Source organism: Anabrus simplex, chromosome 5 (genome assembly GCF_040414725.1).
Source record: "Anabrus simplex isolate iqAnaSimp1 chromosome 5, ASM4041472v1, whole genome shotgun sequence".
NCBI lineage: Eukaryota > Metazoa > Arthropoda > Insecta > Orthoptera > Tettigoniidae > Anabrus > Anabrus simplex.
In genome coordinates this window covers 452,521,900-452,542,917 of record NC_090269.1, presented here as the reverse complement: position 1 = coordinate 452,542,917, position 21,018 = coordinate 452,521,900, and the positions used below count along the sequence as shown (strand labels likewise).

General features: G+C 43.7%; 1 protein-coding gene across 1 annotated transcript in view; it reads left to right on the top strand.

The window, feature by feature from the left end:
• Positions 1-15,268, top strand: part of LOC136875111 (zinc finger protein 501) — a 106,486-nt gene extending 91,218 nt beyond the window's left edge. Inside the window, exon 6 of the mRNA XM_067148841.2 lies at positions 15,115-15,268. The gene's annotated coding sequence lies outside the window, so the exon portion shown is untranslated. The remainder of the gene's footprint in view (positions 1-15,114) is intronic.
• Positions 15,269-21,018: the final 5,750 nt, after the last annotated feature.

Sequence of the window (21,018 nt, the reverse complement as noted above, 5' to 3'; positions counted from 1 at the left end):
GTTGAGAATAGTGTAATGGTCATAGCGTCCGCCATGTCAACTGGCAGTGGGCCCGGCCCGGCACCGTAAAGACCCACCCCTTATGCTTCAGCTGCGCCAATCACTAGCAACTAGGCCAGCCCAACTCGCTTCCGCTCGCGGTCCTGTAGCAGATGAGTATGGAAATGACTCCGCGACTAATCTGGAGTGTTCCATGTCGCGATGTTCCTGGATCCGTGCAGCATCCGGACGATTCTAGAAGAGCCAGCATAGGTAAATAAGAGGGGATCGACCTGCCTCGACTTAGTGAGAGTTAGACTGAGTTAGAAGTTGGCGAGGTTCAGTCGTGAGCGACTGCCAGTGTAGTGAAGTGTGTGAACTGCCGTGATTATCGGACTAGTGTGCTACAGTGCGGACTGTCGGTGAAGGAGAGAACGTGTAGCCGAGTGACGCGGGACCGTGTGTGAGTGTAGAACTGTGTAGTGTGAGAACAAGTGAGAAACGACGGGAGAGAGAGCGCACGACCTGTGTAAGTTTGTGTTGTGAGTCTTGAGTGTTGTGTGTAGTCTTGTGTAGTTTAGTGCGTAGCTAATAAATCTTAGTATTGAAGCTACCAGTCTAGTGTTAATTGATCATACTACCCCGCCAACTCGTTACAACTGGTGTCAGAATCGGGGTCGACTGGTAACAGTAATTTCGTACTAGGAATTTCTAGTGAATCGTAAAATGGATAGCGAACAGTTTCAGGCTCTCCTCAGTAAGTTCACCGAACTCTCATCCAAACAGGACGAAATCAAGAGCGAACTGAAACTGGAATTAAATTAGCTTAAGGGCAGACAAGGTAACTTCGAACACGAAATGCGCTCTCTCGAAAGAAAATTAAAGAGTGACATTATGCAGGACGTACAGGAACTGGTTGAGAAACAGATCAAAGAAATACCGCATGTTGTGGAGTCAGGAGTTCGAGACCTGAAATAAGAAGTGCCCTACGTACGAGAGTGACCGCCATGGAGACTCGTGCTAGGGCCACCTGCAGCGACAGCGGCTCCAGCGCCGGGAAAGTAAAAGCCCCGCGCTTCGACGGGACAACATCTTGGCGGACCTTCCGGGCGCAATTCGAGACCGTGTGCGGGCACAACGGTTGGACATCGGAGGAAAGGGCCGTGTACCTAATCGCCGGACTGCTATTACCAGCAGCGGAAGTACTACACAGCCTTCAGCCGGGTGCCACTTACGGCGAGATAGTTAGAGCTCACGACAGCCGATATGGTGACCAGCAGCTGGCAGCCGCCTACCGAGTCCAGCTAAAGAAGAGGACACAGCGCGCTAAGGAGACGCTGCAAGAATTCGCGCAACATGTGGAGCAGCTAGCCCACAAGGCCTCTGGACCACACTCAGCGGGAGGCAGCCGATACATTCATTGATGGGCTCCGCGACGCTGAGATCCGTCAAAAGCTGATGCTCAGCGGGGAGCATGACCTCAGAGAGGCCCTGGCGTTAGCCCTGAGGGTGGAGGCAGTGAAGGGAACAGCGGCACCGTCACCATGAATATGAGCCGTGACAAGCGAGGACGCGCCGGAGACCCGCGCCTTTGCGGGAGAACGACGCACGGCGCCGCTGAGACGCCGACGCACCAACGAGATCACCTGTAGGAATTGCGGCGAGCGTGGCCACCTGCGATGGAACTGCCGTATGGAGGCGGCCCCTGATCAGGGAAACGAGTAAGGGCCGACAAGGAGAGGGGCTCATCGGCACCGTCACTACCGCCCCCTCGTTTCACGCTAAATGTGGTCACCGAGCGGAGCGACGACAGCTTGATCGCCGACGGGTGGCTCGGAGACAGGCCGTGCCGAGTCACGATAGACACGGGGGCGGCATTGATCATCGCCAGGCCGGACATTGCTGAGGGACAGCCGGAGAGGGAACCCCACCGCCCTTATCTGCTGCGAACGGCCTCCGGAGACGCACAGACCCTGGAAGCAGGCGACGGATTGGATAAGCTCCGGAAAATTATATCCGACGCCCGGAAACATTTAGAGGCGAGAGAGCTCAGAGAGGTTAAGGAACTAATCCATGAGTTTCAGGACATTTTCACTGCTACCGGAGGTGACTACGGAAAGACGGACAGAGTGAACCATCGCATTAACACCGGCGACGCCGCTCCAATCCGACAGCCACCTCGTAGAGTACCGCTGGCGAAGAAGGTGGAAATCGTCCAGATGCTAGATGACATGAAACAGCGGGGAGTCGTCGAGGAGTCGATCAGCCCGTGGTCATCGCCAGTCGTCCTGGTGAAGAAAAAGAACGGTTAGCTCAGTTTCTGTGCCGATTACCGGAAGTTGAACGACGTCACGAAGAAAGACTTTTCCCGTTACCTCGGATAGATGACACCCTGGACACGTTATCTGGAGCCCAGTGGTTTTCGACTTTGGACCTGAAGTCTGGATACTGGCAAGTAGCGCTCCATCCGGAAGACAAGGAGAAGACGGCTTTCTCAACCGGCCAAGTGCTCTACCAGTTCACGGTGATGCCCTTCGGCCTCTGCAACGCGCCGACGACTTTCGAGCGACGGATGGAGGCCGTGCTGAGGGGCCTCACTCACTACGCTTGCCTCGTGCACCTGGACGACATGATTATTGTGGGACGCACGTTCAAAGAGCACGTGGAGAACCTGAAGAAAGTGTTCGAGAGGCTACGTGGGGCTCACCTAAAGTTAAATTCCGGAAAATGCCAGCCGTTCCAGAAGGAGGTCCGCTACCTGGGCCACATCATGTCAAAGGAGGGAGTAGCCACGGATCCGGAGAAGTTAGAAGCCGTCAGGGACTGGCCGGTGCCGAGGGACAAGCGAGAACTAAGGAGTTTTCTCGGCCTCTGCACGTATTACCGCTGATTTATAACTGACTACGCAGACATCTCGAAGCCTCTTACACGGTTCACCGAGGAGAGGAGGTCTTTCCCATGGTCAAGCGAGGCAGAGGCTGCTTTCCGGAAGCTGAAGGAGTCCCTGTGTACGGCACCCATCCTAGGATATCCCAAGCCTTGGGAGAAGTTCATCGTCGATACCGACGCCAGCGACGTGGCAATTGGTGGGGTACTGTCACAGGCGCAAGACGGCCAGGAGAAGGTGATCGCCTATTTCAGCAAGACGTCGTCAAAAGCTGAGAGAAATTACTGCGTGACGTGTAGGGAATTGCTGGCCATCGTGAAGACCTTGGAGCACTTCCACAAGTATCTGTATGGGCAGCCTTTCCGCCTGCGCACCGACCACTCCGCATTCACCTGGCTCCTAAGCTTCAGAAACCTGGAAGGTCAGACAGCTCGCTGGGTGCAACGCCTTCAGGAGTACGACTTCACCACCGAGCACCGCCAAGGAAAGAAGCACTGCAACGCCGACGCCCTATCGGGAAGACCGTGCCCTGCGAACTGTACACACTGCCAGAAAGTGCAGAGACAGGCAGGCATCGTGGACGTCCGGCCGTGAGGGCCACCGCCGCTGAAGGATGGGATCGAGACACCCTCAGGAGCGAGCAGCTTAAGGAGGACGATGTCGGGCTGATCTTACGAGAAGTAGAGTCGGGGCAGAGGGCGGAATGGAAAGACATCGCCGAACGCAGTCCAACCTATAAGGCGTACTAGGCCCAGTGGTCGTCTCTCATGGTTAGTGACGGGGTACTTACCCGCACGTGGGAATCAACCGACGGAGAGAAGAACATTGCACAGCTGATAATCCCCAGGAGCATGAGAATATAGGTGCTGACCGAGTTGCATGCGGGCGCTACTGCCGGCCACTTGGGAGTGAATAAGACACTAGATCGTGCCCGACTGCGTTACTACTGGGTCCACTTGAGGAACGATGTTGAGAGGATGTGCCAGCTGTGTGACACCTGCACGGCGAGCCGGGGTCCACGCACCAGGAGTAGGGGCCAAATGATGCAGTACAACGTTGGAGCACCATTCGAGAGGATCGCCATTGATATCGCTGGACCATTCCCCGAATCTGACGCCAGGAACAGTTACCTACTCCTGGCTATGGACTACTTCACAAAGTGGCCGGAGGTCTACGCCATCCCGAACCAAGAGGCATCGACAGTGGCCGACGTCTTGGTCAAGAACTTCTTGTGTCGATTCGGTGTCCCGAGGGAACTTCATAGCGACCAAGGCAGAAACTTTGAGTCCAGGCTGATGCAAGGGATTCTGCTACGCTTAGGAGTGCGGAAGACACGTACGACGCCTCTCCACCCTCAGTCAGATGATATGGTGGAGCGTTTTGTAAAAACCGTCGAAGAGAGCCTCAGGAAGGTGGTTTCGGCGCACCAGAAGGACTGGGACGAGAGGGTCCCCTTCTTCTTGATGGCCTATCGAGCGTCCACCCATGAGACGACGGGCGTGACACCTGCCAACATGGTCTTCGGAAGGGAGCTCCGCCTGCCATGCGATCCAATGTTCGGGTCTGCACCAGACCAGCAGCAACCAGCGACAGACTATGCATGGGAGTTGGTGGATCGGCTCAACGACATCCACGATTACGACCGACATCATCTAAGGGTAGCCAGCGACAGGATGAAAGCCCGCTACGACATGCTCGCGAACTCTGCGGGTTTCCAAGAAGGTGACAGAGTGTGGCTGTACCGTCCGGTGCGAACGAAAGGGAAGTCACTGAAACTGCAGCCACAGTGGGAAGGCCCATATACAATCGTCACCAAGATCAACGACGTCGTCTACCGGATCCGGCGGCCTCCCCGAGGGAAGGTGATGGTTGTTCACCTGGATCGCTTGGCACCGTATCATGGAGCAGCCTTGAGGACGAGCAGTGTAATGGTCATAGCGTCCGCCATGTCAGCTGGCAGTGGGCCCGGCCCGGCACCGTATAGACCCACCCCTTACGGTTCAACTGCACCAATCACTAGCAGCGCTTAAGTGCTAGGCCAGCCCCACTCGCTTCCGCTCGCGGTCCGTAGCAGAGGAGTATGGAGATGACTCCGCGATTAATCTGAAGTGTTCCATCTCGCGATGTTGCTGGATCCATCCAGCATTCAGACGATTCTAGAAGAGCCAGCGCAGGTATATGAGAGAGGAACGACCTGCCTGCAGGAGAGAGAGTTAGACTGAGTTAGAAGTTGGCGAGTTTCAGTCGTGAGCGACTGCTAGTGTAGTGATGTATGTGAACTGCGGTGATTATCGAACTATTGTGCTACAGTGCTGACCTTGTGTGTGAGTGTAAAACTGTGTAGTGTGAGAACAAGTGAGAAACGAAGGTAGAGTGTAGTCTTGTATAGTTTAGTGCGTAGCTAATAAATCTTAGTATTGGAGCTACCAGTCTAGTGTTAATTGATCCTACTACCCCGCCAACTCGTTACAATAGAATGGGCTCTCTGCTGTCTGAGCTCAGTATTTATTAGGTCGACAAGCCACACTACGCCGTGTACTTCCCTGGCAAACACACTTCAAGTCCACTTGACTCCCTTGTGAAGAGTAGATTTGGTTCTCACGGTTTTTACCGCGAACACGTTAATGTTGCAGGGTATGATAATTAACATAACAAAGCATATCATAATACTCAAGAAATTATCTCAAGTTTCTTGTCTCGTCAACGCTGTCTTCTCCCGCCAGTGGATTGGCAGACGTCAATTCTCTCTGTCCTCCCTCGCGCGCTCTCTTGGCTCATTATCGATGCATCAGATATTACCTCTCTTGGACCATGAACAGTTTGGGGGCCCGGTACACAATCCAGCTACCTCCAATTCGTGTCTCAGAATTTTTTTAACCTAAAGGGTGAATTCTACCATGTCCAAAAAAAGGAACTTAGATGCGAAAATTAATTTTTTTTGCAATTTCTACGTAATTATTAAATGCCAATATGTGACAAGCGCTACGACCCTCTTGCCAGGGCAGCCATGTTGATGACGTCATAGTTCATCCCGTCAACCTCTGGAAGGTCAGCCATGATGAAACTATGACGTCGCGAGGCAACATCTGACATTTAAATGAACATAGAAACACAAAACTACGCATGCCATGGGTTACAGCAGAAAATGAGCACAGCACAGGTACATTCCGCATCCGAACGTTTATAAGGAAGGGAACACAATATAAACAGCCGGCATACCTATGATATACATTTACTAACTTTACCTTCCGCAGCCCAACGGGTATACGGACTGTACCTTGTACGTGGAATTCCTTATATAGCAGAGATGTGGGCCCAGGGCCACCCCGCTACAATACATGGCACATGCACACAGTACTAAGAATAGGAAGTAGTGTGTTCTCACGGTAAGCCTACTCACCGATTAATACATACGGTCCTTTTGGTATCCCTTGCACGTACGGCCGACCATCGTCTACGCAGCCAGCTAGCATAGTTTAACATAACAGCACTCAAGAGGTTCGTTCCATCGCATGTTGATACCTATACAACGCACATAAACCCACACGGAATGTACACGACACCGCACTATGGTTATATGCGAGCCATTACGGAAATAAATATCCGAAACGTAACTTGACTGTAATGGCGACTGGAGCGGAGAGATGCAACAGCTATTTTGAAATGTAGCTGTTTCACAAAACAACCTGTTACAACCATTGCTTCTGAAACTGTTCTGTTGCTACCTCGCTTTGCGTGCCCAACGAGACCGTCAGTGCCATCTGGCCGAACAGCAATGAAACAGATGCACAAGCCCGGCGCCGAGGGCGCTCACAATATTTAAACCGAATTTTAAATACTCGAAGTTTTAACTGACGCCTGAGCGTAGTAAAGAACAAAAAGGAAACAATCCACTGGCAATTATATACGCGTAATCGTTACCTTCGTTCTAGTATTAACGAATTCTGTATTGAAATGCAGTAATAAAGAGAAATAATATTGTGGTACCTGATCATGTGGGAAATCGCCATATAGTTCAAAATTTGCTGATATTGCAGGTGGACGCTTCAGTAATTTTGAGTTATACAGAGTGAAAATCATGATATGGCTGAATTGTGAGCGCAGTGTAAATTTTAAGTGTGTTTTATTTTGGTTGATTAACTTCTCCGTGAACGCATTTTGTTTAGCAGAAATAAATTATAGTATTTGAAAATGAATGTGGGGGTCAAGAGGAATTAAACCAGCCCATTATGGTCACTTTTTTACAGAGTTAAGGAACAGTGGCCATGTGGCACAATGTGATATCTGCAGCTAGAAGCTGTCGAATAAATTATCAATAAGAAACTTAAAAACACATCTAAGGAGAAAACACCCTACAGTGGTAATATCAAGGTAATTCTCAGCAACCTCCTGTGTCTTCTTTCCTATCGCATAATCAAGATCTTCATATTCCTTCAACTTCAGTACTCACTTCAACAGTCACCTCTTCTTCAGGGCTTAATACTACAGCAGCAAACACCAGCAGTTCATCCCACCAGTAACATATATCAGGTTTTTTGACAAAGAAAATCATTCTGTTCAGAAAGGGCTCAATCACCACTTAATGAAGCTATTTATGCTGGATTTTCAACCTGTCTCTATAGTGGAAGACCGTGGGTTCAGGGAATTTGTGAAGGCATTAAATTCTTCATATGAACTCCCCAACAGGAAACTGATACCTACCAGCAGCATATGAGCAATGTTTCAATGCTGTCTCACAACAGCTGTTATCTATTGAAAGTGTCTGCCTTACTACAGATTGTTGGACTTCTAAAAATAATGATTCTTACATAGCTGTCACTGCCCACTACTTGGATGAAAACTTCAAGTTTATTACAACATTACTGGACTGTACACCAGTAGGTGGGCCACATACTAGCAGTAATTTGGCTACACATGTAGGAAACATAACAGATAAATTTAGTTTATCTGAGAAAGTGAATTGGTTGTCACAGATAATGCAGGCAACATAAAAACGCTGTGAAGAATGACCTAGGGTGGAAGCATTTTGGTTTTTATGCACATACCCTGAACCTGGTTGTTCAGGAAGCTTTAGATAAAGTACAACCACTACAAGAAAAGGTCAAATCTATTGTTGCCTTCTTCAAAAGAACTGCAACTGCAACAAGAAAGCTATTGGACTACCAGAAAGCTCACAGTGATGTTATCCCTAAAAAATTAATTCAGAGTGTACCAACTAGGTGGAACTCAACATTTTATATGCTTGAGTTGCTTTGTAGAGCTCAAAGATGCAATAAAGGTAACAACAGCATTGACCAGCAACACCTTACCTGTACTCTCTGAAGAAGAATGGGAAATTTGTAAAGATCTCTGCACAGTGCTGAAACCACAAAGCAGCTTAGTATATCACAGGTAGCGATGCTATTCCACTGACACGTGTTTTATCATCAGTATGCAAAAGATCTGTGCCCCCGTGAAGTCGGTACTGGAAATTGTCACAAAATACCATAATATTGAGCATTCCGGAACTCTAGCTCTGTGTACATTCTTGGATCCCAGATTCAGGAAGCCTGGATTTGCGGATACAACTGCTGCGGAAGCAAAGAAGCATGCACTTGAATGAATCATTAATGAACAAGGGGAGTGTTTATGCGAGGATCTTCAACTGGGAGTGAAATGTCCAGATCCTAATGGGTGGGTAGGAGATAGGGATCTGCGCTTAGATGGCCTTCATTTAAACCTTAGTGGTACATATCAGTTAGGAAATTTGTTTAGAAGGGTTATAGGGAAACAGAGTGGCCTAGGGAGCGGTGTTAAAGGAACAGGGAACTGAAAATCAAGTAGGGATGACATAAAACTGTTAGTGCTCAACTGTAGAAGTATTGTAAAGAAAGGAATAGCATTAAGTAATTTAATAGATATGTACTTCAATCAATAAATGAAGGTCGAAGACAGCTGAAACAAACCTACACCCGTAGCACGGGAAGTAAAGTAAACAAACAGGACAAGGGTAAGTTTATATTTCCACACCTTCGAATACTAAATAGCCTCCCTAGCCAATACGTTTCTAGGCTACCAAAACTAATTCACGCAATCTTTTTCTGCCGGTCACAGGTCGTAATACAGACTATCTAACTTAACAAGTTCTTGAACACCGAATAGTAGAATTCATTCAACAACGGGCCACGCTTTTCCACCTAATAAGAGACAAGTGACGGGGAAGAAAACCAGAAGCCGTTTCAAGAAGACATAAACACTTTAAAAACAATTCAACAGGAGCATTTTACCAAAAATCTACAAGTTTTCAGCAGCAAGTGATTTTATTGGAAAAACTCTCAGGACTTATAGTGAACCGAAGATATTGTAGCCCAATAAGTGTTTTTAATATTAAGTTTATTGTCCAACTAACAACCGCCCTCAATGCACTCCCCCTCCCTCCTCTCCCACCTATACGCTTTCTACTAACACCTGTTTTTAATTTTTCAATGTAAATCATGATATCGATTTTATGCTACATTTACCTAAGCTACATGTAAAAAAAGCTGATGATGATTGCTAAGCAATCGAAGCATGTTCTGTGATTATTAATGTCTTTATAAATAGCCCAAGGCTAAATAAAAAAGAGAAAGTATCCATTAGGTGGAACTTCTTTTCATTTATTGATTGGATTACATTATCGATACGGGCATTTAGTGGATAGTCTGTAATAGATATATACTTACCAGATATTGTAATAGGAGTTGAATCATGGCTGTAAAATGATATAATGGATACAGAAGTGTTCTCACGGAAGTGGAGGGTGTATCGTGGAGATAGGATAGGAATGGTAGGAGGGGGAGTATTTATTCTCGTGAAAGAAGAATTTGTAAGCTACGAAAAAGTTAAAGATGACAAACACGAAATTCTAGGGGTAAGGCTCATCTCTAAAGATAATAGGCAACTTGATATCCTTGTAGTGTACAGACTAGGAAGGGGTAGCGCAGATGCTGATTCAGAATTATTTGATAAGATAATCAGCTATGTGGGAAACGATAAGGAAAGGAACGTGATTGTAGCGGGTGATCTCACTTACCAAATGTCAATTGGGAAGGTAATGCGAACGACAGGAAGCATGACCAACAAATGGCAAATAAGTTAATATGGGAAGGACAGCTGATTCAGAAGGTGATGGAACCAAATAGAGGGAAGAATATTCAGGATGTGGTGCTGGTAAAACCAGATGAGCTCTATAGAGAAACCGAAGTAATAGATGTATTAGTGATCACGAAGCTGTTTTTGTCGTAGTTAAAAATAAATGTGAAAGAAAGGAAGAGATTAAAATTAGGACTGTTAGGCAGTACCATATGGCTGATAAAACAGGTATGAGGGAGTTTTTAATAAATAACTATGATCGGTGGAAAACGGAAAATAGAAAAGTAAACAGACTCTGGGATGGGTTTAAAGCAATTATTGAGGAATGTGCAAGTAGGTTTTTACCTTTAAAGGTGGTAAGGAATTGTAAAGATCCGCTATATTATAACAGAGAAGTAAAGATACTAAGAAGGAGGTGCAGGTTGGAACGAAATAGAGTTAGAAATGGCTGTGGAAGTAAGGAGAAATTGAAGGAACTTACTAGGAAATTGAATCTAGCAAAGAAGTTAGCTAAGGATAACATGCTGGCAAGCATATTTGGTGGCCATAATAACGGAAGAGTATCTATATGTACTTTAAGGCAAAAACAGGTTCCAAGAAGGACATTCCATGAATCATTAATGAACAAGGGGAGTGTGTATGCGAGGATCTTCAAAAGGCAGAAGTATTCAGCCAGCAGTATGTGAAGATTTTTGGTTACTACTATAATGTCCAGATAGAGGAGGTGACTAATACTAAAGAAGTATCAAAATTTACCAATAACAGCAATGATATTTACAGTAAGACACAAAAGTTGAAAACTAGAAAAGCAGCTCAAATTGATAAGGTTTCGGGGGATATACTAAAGATAATGGGTTGAGATATATTACCATATCTGAAGTACTTGTTTGATTATTGTTTGCATGTAGGAGTTATACCAAATGAATGGAGAGTTGCTATATTAGCCCCTGTATATAAAGGGGAGGGTGATAGACATAAAGCTGAAAATTACAGGCCAGTCAGTTTGACATGCATTGTATGTAAGCTTTGGGAAAGCATTCTTTCTGATTATATAAAACATGTTTGCAAAATGAATAACTGGTTTGATAGAAGGCAGTTTGGGTTTAGGAAAGGTTATTCCACTGAAGCCGAACTTGTAGGATTCCAGCAACGTATGGCAGATATCCTGGATTCAGGAGGTCAATTGGACTGTATTGCGATTGACTTATCTAAGGCATTTGATAGGGTAGATCATGGGGGGCTACTGGCAAAAATGAGTGCAATTGGACTTGACAAAAGAGTGACTGAATGAGTGGCTGTGTTTCTAGAAAACAGAACTCAGAGAATTAGAGTAGGTGAAGCTTTATCTGTCCCTGTAAAAATTAAGAGGGGAATTTCTCAAGGCATTATTATTTGACCTTTATGTTTTCTTATATATATCACTGATATGAGTAAAGAAGTGGAATCAGAGATAAGGCTTTTCGCAGATGATGTTATTCTGTACAGAGTAATAAATAAGTTACAAGATTGTGAGCAACTGCAAAATGACCTCGATAATGTTGTGAGATGGACGGTAGGCAATGGTATGATGATAAACGGGGATAAAAGTCAGGTTGTGAGTTTCACAAATAGGAAAAGTCCTCTCAGTTTTAATTACTGCGTTGATGGGTTGAAAGTTACCTTTGGGGATCATTGTTAATACCTAGGTATTAATATAAGGAAAGATCTTCATTAGGGTAATCACATAAATATGATTGTAAATAAAGGGTACAGATCTCTGCACATGGTTATGAGAGTATTTTGGGGTTGTAGTAAGGATGTAAACGAGAGAGCTTATTTGTCTCTGGTGAGACCCCAACTAGAGTATGGTTCCAGTGTATGGGACCCTTACAAGGATTACTTGATTCAGGAACTGGAAAAATTCGAAGGGAAAGCAGCTCGATTTGTTTTGAGCGATTTCCAACAAAAGAGTAGCGTTGCAAAAATGTTGCAAAGTTTGGGTTGGGAAGACTTGGGAGAAAGGAGACGAGCTGCTCGACTAAGTGGTATGTTCCGAGCTGTCAGTGGAGAGATGGCGTGGGAGGATATCATTAGACGAATAAGTTTGGATGGTGTCTTTAAAAGTAGGAAAGATCACAATATGAAGATAAAGTTGGAATTCAAGAGGAGAAATTGGGGCAAATATTCGTTTATAGGAAGGGGAGTTAGGGATTGGAATAACTTACCAAGGGAGATGTTCAATAAATTTCCAATTTCTTTACAATCATTTAAGAAAAGGCTAGGAAAACAATAGTAGGAAATCTGCCACCTGGGCGACTGCCCTAAATGCAGATCAGTGATTGATTGATATCTGTCGCAAATTTGCATCATAGGACAGAAGCATTTACTGGCGCCTCAGGTGTAAAGGCGGCATACCAGATTCAGCGGGGCGGGCTAACAAAGGGGCTTGTAAGAAAAGCTCCCGCCGCCAACCTAACTCCGCTCTGGTACATGCTATTCAGTTTCGTAAGGACGCTTTGCCTTGCTGATCCATATGCTACACTGCCGTAGTCTAACCTGGATAATACGTGTGCCTTATAAAGTCGTAGGAGCACCGTGCGTTCAGCTCCCCGATTAGTGCTGCTAAGGAACTTGAAGTTGTTCAACTACTTGGTGAATTGCACTTTTAACTGCCACACATGCGGCTCGCACGATAATTTGCTATCGAAAAGGAGCCCAAGAAATCGGTGTCAACTACGTGAAGAGCTACATTTCCTAAATGAAGCTCAGGATGGGTGTGAAGAGTGCGCTTACTGCGGTTGTTCCACTCTCCTAATAGCTTGCTCTGCGGCTGCCATATTATGCGAGCTACAATACCGTTTATATATAAGAACATAAATGTCCAATGATACTGCCCTGGGGGCCGATGACCTTCGATGTTAGGCCCCTTAAAACAACAAGAAGCATCATCATACTGCCCTGCGGTGACAAACTCTTAATGATTACTGGATCAGATAACGCTTTACCTACTCTAATTCTCTGAGGTGTATTCTCTAGAAATGTAGCCACCCATTCATCCACACTTTTTTCTTGACTAATAGCCCTCATTTCAAGTTCTACCCTATCGAGAGGCTTGCATAGCTGAAATACGTCAGGATCACCAGCACGCAAATGAACTCCCGCGAGCCTAAATTCTGGCACCTCGTCGTCTCCGAAAACAGTTAAAGTAGTTAGTGGGACTCCTTGACTGAATGGTCAGCGTTGAGACCTTCGGTTCAGTGGGTCCCGGGTTTTCTTCCCGGCTTGGAAACTGGGGGTTTGTGTTTGTCCGTACACTATCTTCTTCACTTCAGACAACACCTTACACCATCAACCACCACAGAAACACCTAATAGTTATTACATCCTTCGACATAGGGTTGGCGCCAGACCGTAAAACAGGGCCCAATTCATATGTGTGACACCCACGTCCCCACAAAATGCAAAAAAAGGGGGCTAGAAGAAAAACAAAAATCCCTAAGGATATTACATGGGGGTTGAGACCCGAAAACAAAATACTCATTCCTGCGTAACCATTTGTCGTACTAACTCATAAAGAGAATCAAGAGCACAGCACCCCACGCTCGTTTGGCGATTAGAACAGCCGCTCCGGTGATCTTCGTCTTAAACACTCTTCTTCCCGGCCATTGTCTACACTCACGGTGCTAAATCTCAAGCTCGTTCAAAGTGATGAGGGACACCCTTGCTACTTGTGCTGCCTTCGTACGCATGTCAGTGTTTAATTTTCTGCCGTATATCAAATGAACAGTCAATGTTTTGAACCTTTAACATGTTGTTATTAAATTACTTCAGGAACGCAGGAAATCATAACAAATTCTTCTTCTTCTTGTTTCCGAATTTGGGCCGCCTATGGACCGCATTGAATTTAAGGCTTTCTCTTCTTCTTCTCCTTGTTCTCCTAGAACCTCTTCATCCTTTCACTGCTGATCTTCCTTTCTTTATCTGACCAGTTTGGTGGTTCCTCCTCGAATGTTTGATGCTGTCCACTCGGCTTCTAAATTCTTTTCTGTTGTGAACCATATCCACTGTAAGTCCACTTTCTATTACATCTCTTTTTTACCTCTTCTACCCACTTTGTCGAAGCTTTCAGTCCAGTGATCTACTTGAATATTTTCTTAGCCGTTTCTCATCCATTATTTCTAGATGCCCATAGAATTTTAGCCTTCGCTTTCGCATGGCGACAGTGATTTTTCGGTGTGTTTGTAGAGGTCATCATTTTTTCTATTCCTCCACTCCCCATCAACATTTTTCTGTGGTCCTAAAATTTTGCTTACTATTTTCCTCTCCTTTTTTCGAGATCTTGAAGCTCACCCTTTTTATTCGTTGTCAGGTTCGAAGCGTAGAAACCCTCTGGCTTTACCACTGTGCTGTAGTGTCTAAGTTTCGCCTTGTAAGATATTGCTCTTTTGTTGTATTTGTTCTGGGTTAAACTCTAAGCCAATTCTTGTTTTATAATTCTTGCCCTATTCGCCCTGTTGCATAGGTTATTTTAACTGATATTATTTCATCAAGAAAAATTTTATACATCCACATTTGTCCGTTCTATATCATTATTTCATTTTAAAAGGGCTAAATTAAGTAAAATATTACCTCATGTATTGTTCAGGTGGCGAGTATAATTTCAAGGGAAATTGGTAAATCTGTAAGTATTAATCACGTAAAATTCCACGACCTACGCCTCGTTTTATTTCACTACTTTGTCTTGAATTGTACGAGGGTGAATCAGAAAGTCAGACTGTAAACACATGATATGTAAGGACTCCGTGGCTAAAGTCGTATATATCAAATCAAAATACTATATTTGCAAATGAGGTCTCTACCTTGGTGGCAAATGATACACAAACATACATTATTCACGACAGGTACATTTTAACTTAAGAATAAAGCAGACATTTTCCTAAAATAGAGTATTATACAATTTACATTAACATTTTTGTATTAAACACACAGCTCATCTTTAATACATTTATATTATTTACAAAATTCTACTCATAATATCGTCTGTACTTACACACATAATATTGCTATAAGTGCATTGCTTTCTTTAAACCTATTTTGGTACCTAACGTGCATAACGACCTGCTGCGTCTTAACCAGAACTCTTTTGCCACTGATTTTCAGATTTTCTGAAGAGCCTTCACAGCTACCATGGCGGTCCCAGGGCCCACGAATTCTCCACTGTACTTCACCCCTATAGGCAGTCCTCTACTTCAGCTGTCCAGTCTCCATAGACAAGAGGATGGAATGAATTTATTCACAAAAATTCATTATTACAATAACATACAAAGGTCGAATGCCCCCTTAGAATTCTTTTCTCCGTTTCCGTTTACTATTTTCTTGAATATCTGTACAGATTTTGGAAAAGGATCAAACACTTCCCCAGGTAAGCTGTACCCCAATCATTTCTGATAAAATCCTGTCTAATTTTATACTTGCGATCAACCCTGCCGATATAATTATTTTCCAACTGAAGCCTCTCACGGATTTCTCCCCATGCTTCCTCTCCTGTATAGGCTCTATATAATGCTATTAGTCTAGTTTTCTCCCTTCTCTTACTTAAAGCTTCCCAACCAAGTTTCCCTAATATTTCTGTTACACTACTTTTCTCCTGAAATCCCCTGTTACAAATCTTGCTGCTTTCCGCTGCACACATTCTATTTCTTTTATTAGGTACTCCTGGCGAGGTTCCCAAACACTGCTTGCATATTCCAATAATGGACGAACCATACTTTTCTCTTTTAATTCTTTGTTGCATACTATAAGTAGCCTCATTATGCCATCTAACGATTTATATCGTCGTTGCCGGGACAAAACCTCCTATGTGATAATGTTTTTGGAGATGTACCAACCCGCAGCACATACATTATGAAGAGCGAGAATGCCTTGACAACATTCACACAATATTGCACCTTAGATGACAGAACCTTACCGGCCGAAGTTCTAAGCTAAAATATTTCACATAGGAGGTTTTGTCCCGGCAGCGACGATATGGTTTCCCAACAATGTCGTCAACATGACCCTTCCAGTGCAAATTACTTTCAAACCTCAATCCTGAGTATTTGTACTTGCCATCTTTTGGGACAATTACCTCATCTAAAGTATATTTATATTCAGGTTTTAAGCTCTTGTTTGTAAAATTGTGACAATTGATTTGCCTCCATTAATCTTCATATTCTATTCGACACAATGCTGGATACTGTCAAGGTCCCTTTGTAATTCTGTACAATTCTCAATGTTATTTATTTCCCTATAAACAATTATATCATCTGCGTACAATATTGTTTGTGATGTTATATTGTTCCGTGAATCATTTGCATATAATAAGAATAGTAATGGGCCGATTTTACTACCCTGTGGAATTCCCTTCCAAGCTTTCTCTTCCTGTCATACATGATTTCCTACTTTAACTTTTCGAACCCTTATATTCATATCCAACATATAATCCTTATGACCAATCCTATTCCCTCCAGTTTCTGGTGGATGTTTGTGGCTTATTTTGATCTAGTGTTGGTGTTGTCTAGATCTTTGTTTGCTGATGTTAGAGTTATATTTGTGAATGTTTTACGCCCTAAGTGACAGCCATATTGGATTTCCTACAATCATTCCACAGACAACACTAGATAGAACGGCAATTTCTTATATCTGTCTACACATTTTTGCCCGAAGTGTCAGCCATCTTGTCGAATTTCGACATAATTGTCATAGAAACCACGATTCGTACAGGAACTCCGGTGTTGCCAAGACCACAGATATATGGAGTAGAGCGTACAGCCAGCGTCTCAACGCCGAATGCTGGGCGGCGGGCAGCAGCATCGCTATTAGTGCACGTTGGTCACAGTCATATGACGCACATTTGGGAGCGTAACCATAGCGGTGTAAGCGGGAAACCACCTCGTATATAATCCCCAGAAAAATCTTTAGCAGAACAGGAAAACATAAAGCCAAGCCCCCCAGTCCCCGGCAGCCCTTCAGTGAGCAGGGGGTGCTAAAAATCACCGGGCAGTCACGAGAGGGATAGCGTGAAATGTTCGTAGCTTGTTTCAAAGTGGAAAGACTAATAACACCATCAGAGGGATGGAGAGACTCGAGATCGACGTTCTTGTCATGAATGAAAAGCGTTGGCCTCATTCAGGAAAGAGTGTAGTCAGTGATTACCAGGTATATTATTCGCGTAATGACGGTCCTCGCCATCTTAACGGCGTAGGTTTAATTGTACATCGAGTCATCAGTTAGTATGTGAAAGCTGTTGTACCAGTATCAGATAGAGTATGCTTAATGCCCGACCAATTTCAGTGAATATCATCCAAGCATACGCTCCAACATGTGATGCGTCAGACGTTGATGTCGAAGATTTTTACACGAAAATAGAAGCAGCCCTGTCAAACCACCTGAGATAAACATTGTGATGGGCGGACGTGCTGATGTAGTCGGTAACTACGGATTAGGAGCACGCATCCTCGAAGTGATCGACTGGTCCAGATGTGTCAGGAGGAGGGCATTATTATAGCAAGCACATATTTCCAGGTACCTCCAAGTCGCCTCTATACGTGCTGACGGCATTGTTGGAAACCAGAATGGTTACGTCACAATTAACAAGCGGCTCAGAAATTCTATCAAATATGTGAAAACATACCCTGGTACCGATATCAACTCAGTGTTTGCTTCTATGAAACTCAGGATGAGGAAATGCCATTGAAAGGGGAGTTTCAGTCGGATTGAGATTCAGGAACTTCAACATCAACCACTGAAGGATGAATGTCAGTCAGCCCTACGTGTAAAACGTGCGGAAGTTAAAAACAGCGAGAATGCAAATTATATTGAAGGCATTTGGAAACGCATCAAATACGCAGTTAACGACATACGTCAAGTAAAATTAAGAGATGCTGGAAGAAGGATAAACATGCCATGGATGACAGAAGAAATTCTGAAGCTAATGGACCAAAGAAGGTCTTTTAAGAACGAGGATCCTGTAAAGTACAGAAGCTTGCAGATGTTATTAGGACAAAACTAAGGAATGCAAAAGAACTCTCTGAGAAATGCAACGAAATAGAATTACTGAATTCAAAACATGATTTTTCAACATGTACAAGGAAGCGAAACAGGTAACCGGTGCACAAAACAAGAAAGGCAGTGGAATTCTCCTTAAAAACAATGCTGACATTTAGCGATCACAGAAGAGAAACTGAAGTAATGGGTGGGATATGTAAAAAAATCCCTTCTTGGACCACAGAAATGGAGATCATGGTGCTTGGGCAGACGATGGTGTGGATACCACACGTGCAGAAGTAGAGTATGTTATAAGAACAGCAAAGAATGGATATGCTCCAGGCCCTGATGAAATGTGTGCTGAGATACGGAAACCGCTTGAGAAAGAAAAATCCCTTTCATTATTAGTTGACTTATTCAACAGTATTCGCAGCAATGGAACCATTCCTCGAGTCTGGCTCAAATCAACTTTCGTAATATTGCCTAGGAAACCCAATGCACAATTCTGCAGTGAGTTTAGAACAATTAGTTGGATGAGCCATGTTCTGAAAGTATTCCTAAAGGTGCTGCTTGCGAGAATTTTCATAAATGTGAGGAGAATATGGGAACCTTACAGTTTGGTTTCACACATGGTTTTGTTACTAGAGAGTCATTATTCAGTCGACAGGTATTAGTACAACGTTGCCGAGATATCAATGTCGATGTTTTTGCTTGTTTCATCGATTACAGAAAAGCCTTCGATACAGTCCGCCATGATGAACTTATGAACATTCTTCGAGAATTAGGACTTGATGGGTGGGACATCCGTATTATTGTTAATCCCTACTGGAACCACAGTGCTGGCGTAAGACTTGATAGTCCTGTCTTGGAAAAAGTCTCAATTATGAAAGGAGTTCGCCAAGGCTGTATTCTTTCACCCATGCTTTCAACATCTATTAAGAAAAGATTTTTCGAGATGCTCTTTACGGAAATCCTCAAGGAGTTGTGGTTAATGGTTTGATCATAAATAACATCATGTGTGCCGATTACACTTTGCTACTTGCAACCGATCTCCATGATCTACAGAAACTATTTAATGCTGTCACTGAATCCAGCAGCGCCATGGGCTTGAGGCTTACTATAAAGAAGATCAAGCTGATGGTTAAAAGGAGAAGTGAAGATGGCATTCGAGGAAATCTCCCAACAGCAAAGGATCAGATCGCAAGAGTGGCAACATTTAAATACTGGGATGTCACATCAGTGATGACTGGGACCTTGCTCATGAGATCCGATGCAGAACTGAGCAGGCCAGAACATCTATTCAGAGACTTAGAAAACTTTTGACAACCCGTGACCTTTCCGTTACACTACGGACACGACTACTCCAGTGCTACGTTATCAGCTTTCTGTCGTACGGCCTTGAGGCAAGGACACTAACCGAGGCCATGAGGAAGAAGTTGCAAGCATTTGAAATGTGGACGTACCGAAGGATGCTGAAGATACCTTGGAGAGCTAAAATGACCGATGTAGAAGTTTTGCACCGTATGAACAAAGAACCCGAAATTATCACTACCATCAAGAGAAGGAAGCTAGAATACTTTGGCCATATGAGGTGGAACAATAAATACCAAATTCTGCAAGTAATACTCCAAGGGAAAATTAATGAAAACGTGGTCCGGGGAGAAGTAGGACATCGTCGCTCGGCAAATTGAGCCAGTGGTTTGCAGTGAAAAAGCTTACTCTGTTCACAACAGCTATGAAAAATAACGGATCATGCTACTGATGGCCAACGTTCTGAGAGGACATGGCACATGATAAGAAGAAGAAACACATGATAATCGCATGGCACAAAGTCTGGACTGTATGGAGGATGTTGTCATACCTCCCATTTGAATCGCTGCAAGATTTGAGACAATCCTGGCATTCACGTGCATGCCGATTTACAACACGTAATTTTTTTCCTATTGTCCACAATAAACCCACGAAAAATATAAAATAACAGTTATTTAACACTATATTTTTAATTTTTGTTCCGAACGCGCTCCAACGAAAAGAAATTGTGTAAATACCTAAAATGGTGAAAAAACTGCTTAAATACCTATAATTTGTCCTAAGTGTGCCCCTCGAAAAATATAAAATAATCATTTAAGATTATTATTATTATTATTATTATTATTATTATTATTATTATTATTATTTTTCCGATTTGTCTTGAAAAAATAAAGTAAATAAAATATCACCAATTGAAAGACAAATGAAAAATTGTTTTAATACCCTATAATCTGTTCTTAATACACCCGGCAAATAAAAATATAAAATAACTACAACTTAAGATATTTTTTTATTATTATTATTATTATTATTATTATTATTATTATTATTATTATTATTATTATTATTATTATTATATAATTCGCTGGGGCCATCAAGGACCACGTTAAGTCTTGTTGCATTTGACACTGAACTTAGCCTTCTTTAGAGCCCAAATTTCCCTCATTCTTTGTGAGTGGGCCTGCTTACGCTCCTCTGTCCAAGAAGCACCGTGTCTTCTCTTCGGTTGCTCGTCTCGGTTTAACCCGTTCGTCAATATTTTCTTGCGGAAGAGATCTCTGTTAAGCGCGTCTTCAGCTGAGATATGTAGCATTTGCAGGTCTTCTTTGGTATTTATAAACCAGGGAATTGTGGTTTTGGGGTTTGAATCAAAAAAGTGAAATATTTCTTTAGTTAACATTCTTCCGTCCATTCTTTTCATATAACCGTAAAATCGTGCCCGTCTTTTTCTGATTGTGTCGGTAATTTTCTCTATTTTGCTGTAGACTTCCTTATTGGATCTCTTTTGATGGATTCCATTTCTGTACTTTGATCCCAAGATTCCTCTCACAATTTTGCGTTCTCCTTTCTCCAGTTTTTCAAGTAGTCCTTTGTTGGCATTTAGAGACAGGGTTTCGGCTGCATATAGAACTACTGGCTTCAGAACTGTTTCATAGTGACGTATCTTGGTGTTTTGGGAAAGGCATTTTTGTTGTAGATTGTGCGGGATGTTTGGTAGGCTATTTCCAG